This window comes from Aethalodelphis obliquidens, unplaced genomic scaffold, assembly GCF_003676395.1.
Source record: "Aethalodelphis obliquidens isolate GAN/ISIS:26980383/991018 unplaced genomic scaffold, ASM367639v1 scaffold118, whole genome shotgun sequence".
NCBI lineage: Eukaryota > Metazoa > Chordata > Mammalia > Artiodactyla > Delphinidae > Aethalodelphis > Aethalodelphis obliquidens.
This window is the reverse complement of record NW_020838062.1, coordinates 1,686,291-1,696,612: the sequence shown is the minus strand read 5'-3', so window position 1 is coordinate 1,696,612 and position 10,322 is coordinate 1,686,291.

The following is a 10,322-nucleotide window of genomic DNA, read 5'->3' as shown; positions in this document are numbered from 1 at the left end:
CACTTTGGACCTCTGTAAATGCACATGTCCCACATACTTCAGCACTCCCCTCCTTTGGGGCAAAGACCCTAGTGTGGAGAGAAGAAAAATCATGCACTTAAAGGAGCAGAACCAGCTCAAGCCTGACCCTCAGGGTTACTTTCCAGCAAGTTGAGAGTAGACTCCACCCCTGGAAGGACAGTGACTGCCATTGAGCAGAAAGGAAGTCCTGCCTTACACCCTGGGTAGGCTTTAGGTCCTCCAAAACCAACCACATCCCCTAACAAGGTGATAGTGGCCAACACACCCTGAGGAAAGATGTGGCTGGCATCCACATCAAATCCAGCCCTTACGTCAAAGACATTGGGCACATGCAGTCTACATAGGGACATTCCCACATTAAAACACCCCTTCAAGACCACAATAGATAGCCATTTCACCTAAATTCATAGAGACAGAGAAAGTTAAGTAAAATGAAAAGGCAAAGGAACTACTCTCAACTGAAAGAGCAAGAGAACACCCTTAAAAAAATAAATAATGAAACGGAGATAATCAGTCTACCAGACAACAAATTCAAAACATTAGTAATAAAAAGGCTAAATGAATTAAGAAAGTGAATTGATCTAAGCATAGATCATTTTAACAAGGAGCAAGAAATTATAAAGATGACCCAATCAAAAATAGAAAATTCAATTTCTGAGATAAAAAGCACTCTAGAAGCAATGAATAGCAGATTAAATGACACAGAAGAACAAATAATTGATCTGGAAGATAGAATAATGAAAATCAGAACAGCAGGCAGAAAAACAAATTTTAAAAAATAAAAGCAACATATGAGATCTATGGGATAACATAAAACATGTCAACATTTGCATTATAGGTGTTCCAGAGTAGAAGAGAGAGTGAAGGGAATCGATAATGTATTTGACAAAATTATGGCTGAAAAGTTCCCAAACCTAAGGAAGGAAACAGATATCCAGGTACAGGAAGCACAAAGAGTCCAAAACAAGATGAACCCAAACAAAGACATATCATAATTAAAATGTAAAATTTAAAAATGAAAAGAGAATTCTAAAGACAGCAAGAAAAAAACAGAGTCATATACAAGGGAATCCACATAAGGTTATCAGCTGATTTCTCTACAGAAACTTTGCAGGCCAGAAGTGAGTGGCATCATATTTTCAAAGTCCTAAAAGGGAAAGATCTGCAACCTAGGATACTCTATCCAGCAAGATTATTATTTAGAATAGAAGGAGAGATAAATAATTTCTCAGTCAAGCAAAAATTAAAAGAATTCAGCAATACAAAAAGAAATGTTGAAGGGTCTTCTCTAAATGGAAAAGAAGTAAGAATCTATACAGAAAGAAAAATCCAAATAGGAAAGGCAAATATATAGTAAAGATAGAAGGTCACTTAAATAAGCCTGCACATAGATTAAAAAATAAAACAAAATAACAACAACAAAAACAAAACCTCGAAAAGCAACTATAACTATAATAAACAGTAAATGTATAAGCATGAAAATATAAAACATGACATCAAAAACAAAAAATAGGGGGGAAGAGAATAAAAAATGTAGGTCTTTTAGAATGTGTTTGAACTTAAATTATTATTGGTTTAAAGCAAGTAGATATACTTATGGGTCAACATATATGAACTCTATTGTAACCACAAATCAAAAACGTATAACAGATACACAAAAAACCAAAAAGAAAGTAGCTCAAGCATATTACAAAAGAAAGTCATCAAACCACAATGGAGGGAACAAAAGGAAGAAGAAATGAACAGAGAAGAACTATAAAAACAACTGGCAAAGAAGTAATAAAATGGCAATAAGTACATACCTAAGAATAATTACTTTAAATTTCAATAGACTAAATGCTCCAATCAAAGACATATGGTGGTTGGTTGGATTAAAAAAAAATTTAAAAACCCTTCAATATGCTGTTTTTTCACCAGGGTGAAAGACACACACAAACTGAAAGTGACAGTATGGAAAAGGATATTTCATGCAAAAAGAAACAACCAGAAAGTGGGGGTAGCAATATTCATATCAGACAAAAGACTTTAAAACAAAGGCTATAATGAAAGACAAAGAAGGGCATTATATAATGATAAAGGGACCAATACAAGAAGTGGATATTACACTTGTTAACATATATGTACCCAACAAAGGAGCACGTAAATATACAAAGCAAATACTAACAGACATGCATAACTAACAGACATACTAACAGAGAAATTGACAGGAATACAATAATAGTAGGGGACTTTAACACCTCACTGACATCAATGGACAGATCAGTCAGACAGAAAATCACTAAGGTAACAGAGGTCTAAAATTACACAGTAGACCAGTTGGACTTGATGTCTATGGGGCATTCCATCCAAGAAAAGCAGAATACACATTCTTTTCAAGTGCACATAGAACGTTATCCAGAATAGATTACATACTATGTCACAAAACAAACTTCAACAAGTTTAAGAGGATAGAAATTATATCAAGCTTTTTTTTTCTGATCACAATGGTATGAAACTAGAAATCAAGTACAAATAGAAAAACAGAAAAAGAATAAACATATGAAGACTAAACAACATGCTACTTTAAAAACCAATGGGTCAATGATGAAATCAAAGAGGAAATCAGAAAATACCTCAAGACAAATGAAAATGAAAGCACAACCTTCCAAAAATCTATGGGGTGCAGCAAAAGCAATTCTAAGAGGGAAGTTCATAGCAATATAGGCCTTCCTCAAGAAACAAGAAAAATCTCAAATAAAATCCTAATCTACCACCTAAAAGACTTAGAAAAATAAGAACAAACAGAGTCCAAAGTCAGCAGAAGGAGGGAAATAATAAACATCAGACAGGAAATAAAATAGAGATCAAAAAGGCAATAGTAAAGAGTGATGACACCAAGAGCTAGTTTTTTGAAAAGATAAATAAAATTGATCAACCTTTGGCCAGGCTTACCAAGAAGAAAAGAGAGAGGACCCAAATAAACAAAATATGAAATGAAAGAGGAAAAATAACAACCGATACCACAGAAATACAAAAAAAAATTCATAAGATGCTAAAAAACTGGACAAACTAGAAGAAATAGAGAAGTTTCTAGAAACCTACAGCCTGCCAAGACTGTGTCAAGAAGAAACAGACAATTTTAATTGACTGATCACTAGAAGTGAAATTAAATCTGTGATAAGAAAACACTCCCAGCAAACAAAAGTTCAGGACCAGATGGTTTCACAGGGGAATTCTACCAAACATATAAAGAAGGACTAACACTTATTCTTCTCAAATTATTCCAAAAAATTGAAAAGAAGCGTACACTCTGAAATTCATTCTACAAGGCCACCATTACCCTGATATCAAAACCAGACAAAAACATTATGAAAAAAGAAAATTTTTGATGAATACAGATGCAAAAGTCATTAACAAAATACTAGCAAACCAGATCCAACAATACATAAAAAGGATCATACAGCATGATCAAGTTGTATTTATTCCAGTTTCACAAGGATGATTCAACATACAAAAATCAATGTGATACACCACATTACAAAAGGAAAGACAAAAATCACATGGTCATCTCAATAGATGCAGGAAAACCGTTTGACAAACTTCAACATCCATTCTTGATAAAAGCTCTCACCAAAGTGGGTATTGTGGGAACATATCTCAACATAATAAAGGCCATTTACAACAAATCCACAGCCAACATAATACTCAATGGTGAAAAGCTAAAAGCCTTCCTGCTAAATTAGGAACAAGACAAGGATGCGCACTTTTACCACTTCTTTTTAACATAGTATTGGAAGTCCTAGCCAGAGCAATCAGATGAGAAAAAGAAATAAAAGTTATGTAACTTAGAAGTAAAGAAATAAAACTCACTATTTGCAGATGACATGATACTCTATATGATACCATAAAGTCTCCAGCCCAAAACTATCAGAACTAATAAATGAATTCAGCAAGTTTGCAGAATACAAGATTAATATACAGAAACCTGTTGCATTTCTCTACACTAATAATGAAATATCCAAAAGAGGAAGTTAAGCAAATAATTCTGCTTAAAATCACAACAAAATAAATTAATAAAATACCTAGGAATAATCTTAAATAAGGAGGAGAAATACTTATACTCTGAAAACTATAAAACATTGATGAAGGAAACTGAAGCTGATTCAAAGAAATGGAAAGTTAGCCTGTGCTCTTGGATTGGAAGAATTAATATTATTAAAGGGAACATACTACCCAAAGCAACCTACAGATTTATTGCAATCCCTATCAAAATACCTAGGATATTTTTCACAAAACTAGAACAAATCTAATATTTATGTGGAACCACAAAAGACCTCAAACTGCCAAAGCAATCCTGAGACAAAAGAACAAAGCTGGAGCAATAACCCTCCTAGTCTTCAGACTATACTACAAAGGTACAGAAATAAAAACTGAGTGGTATTGGCACAAAAACAGACACATCAATCAATGGAACAGAATAGAAAGCCCAGAAATAAACTCAAACACCTATGGTCAATTAATCTATGAAAAGGAGCAAGAATATACAATGGAGAAAAAACAGTCTACTCAGGAAATGGTGCTGGGGAAACTGGACACCTACATGTAAAAGAATGAAATTAGAACATTCCCTCACAGAATATATACAGAAATAAACACAAAATGGTTTAAAGGCCTAAATGTAACACCTGAAACCATAAAAGTCCTAGAAGAGAACATAAGTGGAACACTCTAACATAGATTGTAGTAACATTTTTTTGGATTAGTCTCCTTAGGAAAAAGAAATAGAAGCAAAAACAAACAAATGGGACCTAATTAAACTTAAAAGTTTTTGCACAGCAAAGGAAATCATTGACAAAACAAAAACACAATCTATGGAATGGGAGAAAATATTTGAAAATGATGCAACCAACAAGGGTGCTATATCTAAAATAAATAATCAGCTCTTAAAACTCAGTATCAAAAAAACAAACAACCTAATTAAAAAGTGGACAGAAGACCTGAATAGACATTTTTCCAATGAAGAAATACAGATGGCCAACAGGCAATAAAAAGACACTCAACATCATTAATCATCAGAGAAATGCAAAGTAAAACTACAATGAGGTACCACCTCATACCTGTCAGAAGGGCTATCATCAAAAACTCTACAAATAATGCTGGAGAGGGTGTGGAGAAAAGGGAACCCTCCCACACTGTTGGTGGGAATGTAATTTGGTGCAGTCACTATGGAGAACACTATGGAGGTTCCTTAAAAAACTAAAAATGGAGCTACCATATGATCCAGGAATCCTACTCCTGGGCATATACCCAGAAAAGACAAAAACTCTAATTTGAAAAGGTACATGTACCCCAATGTTCATAGCAGCAGTATTTAAAATAGTTAAGACATGGAAGCAACCTAAGTGTCCATCAAGAGATGAATGAAGAAGATGTGGCACATATATACAATGGAATATTACTCAGCCATAAAAAGAATGCAATACTGCTATTTGCAGCAACATGGATGAACTAGAGAATATTATACTTAGTGAAATAATCCAGACAGAGAAAGACAAATACTATATATTACTCATATTTGGAATCTAAAAAATAATACAAATGAATATATATGCAAGACAGAAACATACAGATATAGAAAACAAATTTGTGGTTACCGAATGGGAGAGGGAATGTGGGAGGCACAAATTAGAGGTACAGTATTAACAGATATAAACTGCTATATGTAAAATAGATAAGCAACAAGGATATACTATATAGCACAGGGAATTATAACCATTATCTTGTAATAATCTATAATGGAATATAATACGCAAAAATACTGAATCGCTATGTTTGTACACCTGAAAGTAACACAATATTATAAATCAACTATACTCCAATTTAAAAAAGGACATTAGATAAAAATTAAGGAAATCTGAATAAACTATGGACATTAGTTTATAATATTCTACCAATATTCGTTCATTAATCATAACAAATGCACCATACTAATGTAAAATGTTACTAATAGGTGAAATTATTTGAAAGGTTATGTGGGAACTCTCTGTACTATCTTCTCAATTTTTCTGTGAATTTAAAACTCTTCTAGAAATAAGGTCTATTTACCAAAAAAAAAATGCTAAACAAAGAAATCAAAATCTCCCCCATGGTTAAATCCTCTGAACCCATCCCTTGCCCTCTGTCTTCAGAATAACCTTGAAGCCCCTGAGATTCATACCCTCATCTTGAGAGAAAATTCTACATGGGTGCTTGTGTCTCTGAACATCTTGGAAGGTGAGGCACCAACTGCCCTTTTGTTCCTGACTTTCTTTTCAAGGGTATTTGTTTAGTGAACAGCCTTGGAAGATAGAGACGGTGTCTTACTCCAGAGGAAAGGGTAAATTTGCTTACCTTCTATTATAATAAAGATAATGTCTAACTACAAGGCAAGGCCAGGTAGGTTTGCTTACAGTTTATTATAAAAGATTCAAGTTCTATAACCTTGGCGTTCCTCAGCTATGACACTAACGTAATTCTTGTGCAGTATCCACCTGGATTGCTCCATGAAATCAGTGGGGGATGGGTGAGAAGAACTGATAACGCATTGAAGTTCATGCTTTATTCACGAGTAATAATTTCCTTGGTCTGTGACCCAGGATTCATCATTGTGACTGTGGCAAGCAGACTTATAAACTAGCAAGCAGGGTAAAACCCCAGATACTGCACATTTTCTGACACCATGGTCTTGATGGTCAAGTCCCAGCCCTGTTTCCAGTCACATCTCCTGTCATTTCTCCTTTGATACCCTTTGTTTCAGCCACATTTACTTGCACTTGCTTGAATGATCTGTGGAAGTTCAGCCAAGGGTGCCGCTTTCTACTTATTTATCTTTGTTCCATAGTCCTTCCTATTGGCACTTTGCCCCACACTGTGTTCCATGACTTCAGCTGTGTTCTTAGAGCAGACTGCTTAGTGCCCTCTGCTATCTCAGATTGTTTTGTGTTTGTACTTGTTGGGCTCTTTCTCTATATCGCCATGTAGTAGGCACACATAAAATATTTATTGAATGGGTAAAAGAAAAGTGAAGCTTTTTTACATAACTTGTCTCAATTGGTGCTTGATACTATGAGTCACATGTGGGACCAATGATGCACACCAAGAGACCTGCAAGTTCAGTAACTGCCCCCAATCTCCATCTGGTGCCCTAGATTCTGGGAGTTCTAGGTACTTACTTCCTCTGACTAGCCTGTTAATGACCTAATAATAGAATTCCTGGCATCCCTTCTGCTTCAGAATATACCTACTCGTGTCATATAAGTTAAACTGTATTATATCTCTTTGGGGGTCAATGGGGTATAAATATGGCACAACAAACAATCTTCCACCTTTTCCCTCTCTCCTTCAGCAGGAACAAATAAACCACACCATTCCCAAGAGGTTTTTAAATATATGTACTCATCTGTTTTTATTATTTTATTAATATTTATTTGTTTATTGTGCACAATTTTCTCTCTTTTTTTGCCAGCCAGGAAACCTTCACTAATGTGAGAACTCCTTATCTGATGAGAGGAATCTCATTCAACAGGGTCTCTCTCACAGCAGTCCTATTAGCCAGGTGGCCTGGTTCCCCCTACCGGTACCTTCTTTCTATTTGCACCTCATTTCATCTGCCAACTCAAAACTTTGTCTTCTTTTTACTTTTCCTTTTACTGAAATATAACATATTTATAGAAAAGTCCAGACACATTGCTCAAATTAGTTATTACAGAGTGAATACACCTTTGTAACAACCTCTTAGATTAAGAAGTCAAGCATTTCAAGACCCCAGAATCCCCTCATGTTCCCTCACAATCACTACTTCCCCCTTCCACTCCAAAAGAAATAGCTATTGTATCTTATAATGCTACAGATAACTTTTCCTGTTTTTTTGAACTATCTATAAATAGAACCATACAGCATGTGTTATTTACATTTGGTTTTCTTACTAAAGTTTATGTTTTTGACATCCATCTATGTCGTTGCATGCAGGTCCAGTTCATTTTAATTGCTGCACAGTGTTCCATCTTATTAATACAACACAATTTAATCTATCCAATCTATTCTTGATGGACATGTGGAATGGTTTCAGTCCTTGGCTTTAATGAATAGTATTTCTCTGAACATTTGTGTACACGTTTTAAGGTATCTGTTAGTTATAAGACTAGGAGTGACATTGCTACTCACAGGATATGCATATTTTAACTGGAGAAATTATTGCTAATTTTTCTAAAGTGCTTGAATGAACTTAAATTCCCACCAGCAGTTTATGAGAGTTCTCTTAGTTATACATACATTTGTTGTCTGTATTTTTATTTTTAGCCATTCTGGTGGGTAAGAAGTGGCATCTCATTGTGGTTTAATTTGCATTTCCCTGATGTCTAATAAACTTAGCACCTTTTCATGTGCATGTTGGCCATTTTGATATCCTCCTTTGGAGAGTGCTTTTTTGAATTCTCTTGTCCATTTTTCCCTTGAGTTTTCTGGGGTTTTTTTTCTAATAATTTTTGGATTATTTATATATTCTGGATATGAATATTCCAGTTATCAACTGCTGTGTAACAAACCACCCCAAACATAGGAGCATAAAACAAAAACCAATTTATTATGGTCATTAATTCTGTGGGTCAGGAATCTGGATAGGGTGCAGTGAGGATCACTTATCCTATGTGCCATGGACTAGGGCACATAGTCTGAAGGGACACATCACAGAATAGGAATTTAGCTAACTCTCCCTAGATAAAGTTCACAATAAAAATGTTGTACTTTTCACTGTTCCCTTTCCCACACTGCCTCCCAAACCTTAGACCCTGACCCTTCACATGTGGGAGGTATGAGTTGGCACTATACTTGAAAGAGAACATTTCTTTGTTTGTAGGCCTCTGGGGGCCCCCATACCCAACACAAGTTTAGAAAAGTCCAGGGTTTCCCTGGTGGCGCAGTGGTTGAGAGTCTGCCGATGCAGGGGACACGGGTTCGTGCCCCGGTCCGGGAAGATTCCACATGCCGCGGAGCGGCTGGGCCCGTGAGCCATGGCCACTGAGCCTGCGTGTCCACAGCTTGTGCTCCGCAACAGGAGAGGCCACAACAGTGAGAGGTCCGCGTACCAAAAAAAAAAAAAAGAAAAGAAAAGCCCAAAGGCTATAACCTCTCACCAATTGTGCCCCTCTGAAGGGGCATATAACAAAGGCCATGAAGATGACTCAGCAATGTCTGGCAGACAGTTCTGAACAGTTTCGCCCACAGCAGGAACCTGTGGCTTGCCTTTGTATTCTCTTAATAATCTCTTCTGATGGATAGAAACCCTTATTATTAATGTGGTATACTTTACAGATCTTTTACCATAAAGGATGGTATGAAATTCTCCCCCTACTCCAAGATCATAAAGATGTTGTACTATGTGTTCTTTTAGCAGCTTTATTGTTTTACTATTCTCATTTAAATTTCCAATATATCTGGGATTGTTTTTTTAGTTAGGGGTCAAATTTTATATTTTTCCACATAAACATCCAATGTAGCCAGACTCATACTGAAAAACCTTTTTCTGTATGACAGCATTTTCAAAAATAAATTCTGGAAATATGTTACATTTATCTATTTGTCTATCCTTGTGCTAATATCACTTTCTAAATTACTATAACTTTTATAAGTTGTTTTAGTGTATCAGTTTTATTGACATATAATTTACACTCACAGTTCATCTATTTTAAGTACATGGCTTGATTAGTTTTGAAAAACATATACAGCTGTCTAAGCCCCCACAGTTAAGATATAGAATATTTCCATCACATCATGTGCACTTATGCAGCAAATCATTTCTCCCTCTACAGCCCCATGAACTCATTGATCTATCACTATAGTTTTCCTTTTTAGAATTTTATATAAATTGAGCTATACAGTAGGTAGTCTTTTGTATCCATGCTGCTATGTGCATCAATAATTTCTTCATTTTATTGTTGAGCAATATTTCATTGTAGGGGTATGTCACATTTAATTTATCCATTCATCAATAAATGGCTCTTTGAATTATTTCTAATTTTTAATTTTTATGATGAAAGGTGTGGTGAATGGTCATTTATGAGTTTTTGTGTGGGCATATATTTTATTTATCTTGGGTAAATATCTGAGAATGAAGTTGTTAGATTTTTAAGGTAAATTTATGTTTAACTTTATAGAAAACTACCAATCTATTTTCCAAAGTGGTTACACAATTTTGCATTCCCATTAACAACATATGAGAGTTCTGGTTGCTCCACACCTATAACAAAACTAGATATTGGTAATCTTTTAACTTTTAGCCATTGGAA